This window comes from Oryctolagus cuniculus, chromosome 2 (assembly GCF_051225735.1).
Source record: "Oryctolagus cuniculus isolate XC-2025 breed Fujian yellow rabbit chromosome 2, ASM5122573v1, whole genome shotgun sequence".
Classification (NCBI taxonomy): Eukaryota; Metazoa; Chordata; class Mammalia; order Lagomorpha; family Leporidae; genus Oryctolagus; species Oryctolagus cuniculus.
Window position 1 is genome coordinate 3,326,949 of NC_142868.1, and position 6,000 is coordinate 3,332,948.

The following is a 6,000-nucleotide window of genomic DNA, read 5'->3' on the forward strand; positions in this document are numbered from 1 at the left end:
TGTGGATAAGGCTCGGCCTTCCTTCTCCACGCCCGGGGACACAGGACCACAGGAAGCAGGGGGAGCGCTGCGGGCGCACTGCACCGGCCCCGGGTCCGGGTCCCTGCTGGCGGCGCCAGACAGGGCTTGGGAACCAGGAGTCTGATCTCTCCCCCCGGCAAAGCAGTGGAACTCGGCCTTCACAAACGAAAGGGTCTATGAAGCCCAAACCGAACGGTTTCGCTGTGTCCCCAAGGGGAAGCGTCTACTCCTGGCCCTGCTGCCCCCGGCGCAGCCCTCCCCGCCCCAGCCCCTCTCTGGATGCGCGCGACGGGAGCTGCGCCCCAACACTGCTGCTCCCTGTGGCTCACAGAGGACAGGGCACTCGGCTGTGCTGCCCAGCCTCCCCTCACCCCGGCCAGCCACTGCCTTCATCCTAGGGTCAGGGGCACGGAGCTCACGTCCACCCAGCCGCGGCCTGAGGGCGGGCAGGACCGGGCCTGTACCACGTGACACGATCCCAGCACAGCACGAAACTGCAGCTTGATGAGCACCAGGCCCTCACCGCACCAGCTCTTCAGTCTTCCAGCACCCTCTGAGCTGCCAGCCCCCGCACACAGCCGCTCGGCAGAGCGGGGTCGGCCCCCGGCCCCCGGTGAGCTCGGCGGCCTGGCACAGACACCTGCAGCCTGCGCCCGCGGCTGCGTCCCACCAGCCAGACATCCCAGGGCCCCCGCAGACTGCCTTCTCCGTAACGAGGTCCTTCCCCGCGTCTGGGGCAAGGGTTCCAGTGCGACCAGCGGCCTCCTCACAGGACTGGCTGCCCAGCAGGCCTGGAGGACGGGACGGCGCGGCCGAGCCTCTGCAAGGAGGGGCCTCGGTGGATGCACGCACCCCTCCACTGTGGGGGAGGGGGCTCCACAAGCCCACTGCACGCAGCCCCTCCACTGGGGGGTCTCCACAAGCCCACTGCACGCGCCCCTCCACTGTGGGGGGGGGCTCCACAAGCCCACTGCACACGCCCCTCCGCTGTGGGGGAGGGGGCTCCACAAGCCCACTGCACACGGCCCCTCCGCTGTGGGGGAGGGGGCTCCACAAGCCCACTGCACACGCCCCTCCGCTGTGGGGGCTCCACAAGCCCACTGCACACGGCCCCTCCGCTGTGGGAGGGGCTCCACAAGCCCACTGCACACGCCCCTCCGCTGTGGGGGCTCCACAAGCCCACTGCACACGCCCCTCCGCTGTGGGGGCTCCACAAGCCCACTGCACACGGCCCCTCCACTGTGGGGGGAGCTCCACAAGCCCACTGCACACGGCCCCTCCACTGTGGGGGAGGGGGCTCCACAAGCCCACTGCACGCGCCCCTCCACTGCGGGGGCTCCACAAGCCCACTGCACGCGCCCCTCCACTGCGGGGGCTCCACAAGCCCACTGCACACGGCCCCTCCACTGTGGGGGAGGGGGGCTCCACAAGCCCACTGCACGCACCCCTCCGCTGTGGGGGAGGGGGCTCCACAAGCCCACTCTGAGTCTCTCCCTTTTCAATCCAGGCCCTGGCCTGGACAGAAAGGACCAGGGTCCCGCCCACGCTGGGTCCCAGGCTCCAGGGTGGCACCCAGGGCCTCGGCAGCCCAGCACCGCGCAGGGACCTCGGCGTGTTCCGAACACTTCCCAGGCAGGAGACGGGGGAGCTGCACAGAGCCCGCCGGGTCTGGACCTAAGAGGATTACCCTTCCCTAAAGTCACGGGTTCCTCCGCACGGTGTGGAACGGAAAAGCAGTCGTAACAGCAGCTTGGCGTCTACACGGGCTGCTCTGTGGGAGAAATCTGATCCGGGGATTCCTGTGCCGGCACCTCGGCGTGTTGCTGAGGGAGAGCACCCGGAACACTCCACAGCTCTTCAGACGGGTGGGATGTGGGCTCCCGCTTCAGCCACCAGGCAGGAGTCGGGGTCACCCTGCTGAGGGCCTGAGGGTCCCGCAGGACCCTTTAACGCCCTCGGGGCACTACGTTCAAGGGCACAGGCAGGGCGTCTCAAGGTCATGTCCTCGCGTCCGCGTTCACTGACTGACTGACGGGCCACTCGCTGAGCCTCCACACACGCCCCGACCCCTACGAGCCTGCCACGGGCCCCAGAGAAACCAGGACACACAGAAGGCAAGGTCAGCAGGGGCTGGCTCAAACCGGTCCGACAGCAAAGCCCACACAGGAGCACTGAGGAGTACAGCCCCCGGGGCCAGCAGGGCCGCATCCCATATGGGCGCTGGTCCCAGCCCCGGCTGCTCCACTTCGGATCCAGCTCCCTGCTGTGGCCTGGGAAAGCAGCGGAGACGGCCCGAGCGTCTGGGCCCTCGTGCCCACGTGGGAGACCCAGGAGAAGCTCCGGGCTCCGGCCTGGCCCAGCCCCGGCCAGTGAGCCGGAGGATGGAAGACCTCGCTCTCCCTGTGTCTCTGTGACACGGGGCCTACGCGCTGTGATTCTCGACAAGCCCAAGCTCTCCTGCGCTCGGCCTCCCACGAACGGGCAGCCTGCAGCTCGGGGCGAAGGCTCCGGCTGGGGTGTCCCCTGCTGACCGGCCTGGGAGGCAGCGGTGACGGCTCAGGTGACGGCGTTCCTGCCGCCTGCACCGGACACCCGGATGGAGTTTCTGGCTCTGGACGCTGGCCCAGCCCGATCGCAGCCGCTGTCGGCACTGCGGGGGCAGTGAGCCACGGGGCTGGAGCTCTGTCTCTCCGCCGCCTCTCAAATAAATAAAGTTTTAAAAATACGACAAACAGGAACGCAGGCTCTGGAAAAGCGAGTGCCCGGGCTCCGGCCTTGCAGAAGCACGGGACAGCACCAGACCCCGTCTCCTCAGGCAGGGCAGGATTAGGGCAGAAATCCACACGAAGCCGTCAGCATGGGGCCTGGCACGAGTAAGCCGTGCTGGTGTTATTCTTTGCTGGGCCCCGAATAGGGACAGCCAACGCAGCCCCACGGTTTTAGCAACCCATTTGCATAAGCCCGTCTGCCCGCCCCTGTGCCCGTGGCCTCGCCGCACGGCTTCTTCCTGGCACTGACACCTCCCCCCACACCTGACCTGCGGCACTGCCCGAGCTGTGGGCCGCCCGGTCCCCTCTGGACGCCGGGAGACCAGCCAAGGGCCGGCCTCTCCGCTCCACCACCACGAATTCCGAACCAGCCGAGCCCAAAAAACTTCTCCGTCCCCGGTCCTAACACCCCGCTCCTAAGATCCCCGCTCACACACTGCGCACGACTGTCTACACGGACGGCGGATCCTGGCCACCACGGTCCCCGCGCGGACACCGGGGCCGTGAGGGCCACACGCTCCACCAGGGGCCCACTGTTGGAGGGGCCGCCTCGGAGCACAAGGGGGGGAAGCAGGGGCCCGGGGGACAGCACCCACCCCGTGGGCGAGGCCCTAGGGAGGCCGGGGGGCTGGGTGGGCTGTGAGAACCCAAGGAGCCCCCACCTCGGCCTCTCTCATCCGGCTGCTCGGCTCCGTTTCCAAGGCTGAACCCACCCGCTGCCCCTCCCGGCCTCCTCAGGGCCGTGCGGCCAGCGTCTCAAGGGGTCAAACCTAAGAGGGAGACCGCCGGGGAGGGGCACCCGGGCGGCCGGCTTGGCCTTAGGGCTCCCGGAGAAGCTGCACGGGCCGATCGGCCCCACGGGTGTCCCAAGGCTGCTGGCCACGCGAAGCACCTGCCGGTGCCCAGCCCAGCCGACGTCCTGCGCACACCCGGGCAGGGTGCTCGGGCCGCGGGGCACCCCAGGGCCTCAGCAAGCGCGGTAACCGCGTCCAGGCCGGCGCCTCCAGCCAGGTGCCCACGGAAACTGTCCACGCAGGGCTCCCGCTTCCACACGGCGCGAAGCAGCCAGGACGCGGGCACGGACACCCCCCCCCCGCGGGCCGGGGCTCCACGCAGTCTGCGGGACCAGTCCCGCGGGCCGGGGTCTTTGCCACGCTCTCCGCGGCTCGGCCTGCGTGGGGTCGGGGGCTCCAAGGAACTGGGGTCCCGGGGGCCGAGCGCAGCGCGCGCCCGGCGCGCTGGAGCCTTCGCGTCTGCGGGGAAAAACTTTTCCTCAAGTCCCGGGAAACGAGCGTCAGAGCGCGCTGCCGCCGAGGGGCCAGGCCCCGCGCGCCGTGTGGCCGTGCGCGGAGGGCCCCTAGCCTCAGGCCGCTCCCCGCGCCCGCCGGCCGCAGCAGGTGGCAGGAGGCCCCGCGCGCCTCTGCCCGGCCCCGGGGAGGCCCTGCATACCGGAGTCAGCTCGGCTCCGACGCCATTCCCGGGGCCTGCGGGCCAGCAGCCCAGACCCCGCGGCCGCTGCAACTTGGGCGCGAGGACGCCGGGCGCGCGGTAGGCGGCAGGTCCGGCCGGCAGGTGCGCGCGAGCCGCCCGCAGCGAACAGCGGCCCGCGCCTCGCCCCGCCCCACGCGCTCGCCACGCCCCCACAGCCCGCCACACCCCGTCCCGCGCGCTCGCCACGCCACGCCCCGCGCTGCCCCGCCCCCACACGCTCGTCATACCACACGCTCCCCACGCCCCCCGCCGGCCCGCGTCCGCTCTTCCGCCCGGGCCTTCGCCCCGCCCCACTCCCCGCCCACACGCTCGCCCCGCCACGCCACGCCCCGCGCTCGCCACGCCCCCGCCGGCCCGCGTCCGCTCTTCCGCCCGGGCCGTCGCCCCGCCCCCGCGCCACGCCCACACGCTCGCTCCGCCCCGCGCTCGCCACGCCCCCGCCGGCCCGCGTCCGCTCTTCCGCCCGGGCCGTCGCCCCGCCCCGCGCCACGCCCACACGCTCGCTCCGCCACGCCCCGCCCCGCGCTCGCCACGCCCCCGCCGGCCCGCGTCCGCTATTCCGCTCGGGCCGTCGCCCCGCCCCGCGCCACGCCCACACGCTCGCTCCGCCCCGCGCTCGCCACGCCCCCGCCGGCCCGCGTCCGCTCTTCCGCCCGGGCCGTCGCCCCCGCCGCGGCCGCGCCTGCACGCTCTGAGCTCGACGCTCGCCTGCTGCCCCTCCTCCCGCCCGCTGGTCTGCCAGCCGCGAGTCTGAGGAGCGGCGTCGCCGGCGCTCTTCTGCCCCGAGGGCCACGCAGAGCCCCGAGGGGAAGCGCCAAGGGGGCCTGGGTCCTCTCAGAGCCCCCGCGGACACCTGCCGGGGGCCCCTACCTGGTCGGCTCCGCCCGCGGCCATCTTGGAAGTGGGAAGCGGCCGGGAGGGGGGGGGCGCGCACGGGCCGGGCCCAGGCGTGGGCAGCCGATCGGCGGAGCGCATCGATGGGCCCCGCCCCCGCCGGCGAGGCGGCCGCTGTGGGTGAGCGAGGGCTGGGTGCCGGGCGGGCGGCCAAGCCGGCGGGCCGCTGACCCGGGCGGCCAAGCCGGCCCGCACGTTAGCTTCCCCTGTGTTCTAACATCCCAGAGCCCAAGCAGCGCCCCCGGCCCACTGAATCCGTGGATACCGCGTGGTGCATAAGGCGTTTGGCTTAAACTTTGCAAAAACTCAGAGAAACGGAATTTTCTTTAAAGGTTTATTTATTTGAGAGGCAGAGTTACAGAGAGGTTTTTCATCTGCTGGTTCACTCCCCGGATGGCTGCAGAGGCCGGAGCTGGGCCAGGCTGCAGCCAGGAGCCAGGAGCTGCTTCTGGGTCTCGCGCGCAGGTGCAGGGGCCCTAACTCTTGGGCCAGCTTCTGCGGCCTTCCCAGACGAGGAGCAGCCGGGACTCGAACCTGCGCCCATTTGGGATGCTGGTGCCGCAGCGCCCACCAAACAGGAGCTTTGCAGGCCGGGAAGCTGACTCGCAGGTGACGTCCCGGCCCGGATCCTGGAGGCCTGAGCCCCTGGGGTTGGGGTTGTGGCCGGCGGCGCTGCATTCACACCTGGTGTGGGCCGCAGGCTGAGGGAGTTATCGTGGGGCCGCATCGGGGTGAGCGGAGCTGCCGGGGGCGGGGAGACCTGCAGCAGGCACCGGCCCTCCCTCGGGGACGGCCAGGGCCCTGCCTTGGCTTTCCTCCCCAGCTC

At 71.6% G+C, this 6,000-nt stretch overlaps 1 protein-coding gene across 5 annotated transcripts in view; it reads right to left on the bottom strand.

Annotated features, from left to right (window-relative positions):
- Positions 1-5,297, bottom strand: part of TBC1D14 (TBC1 domain family member 14) — a 103,065-nt gene extending 97,768 nt beyond the window's left edge. The window contains exon 1 of one of the 5 annotated variants that reach the window (XR_016229720.1): positions 4,239-4,419. The gene's annotated coding sequence lies outside the window, so the exon portion shown is untranslated. Of the gene's footprint in view, positions 1-4,238; positions 4,420-5,150 lie in introns of those variants that run through there. The other 4 variants (XM_070069552.2, XM_089326893.1, XM_089326894.1 and 1 more) reach the window with 4 other exon arrangements.
- Between the last annotated feature and the right edge of the window lie 703 nt (positions 5,298-6,000).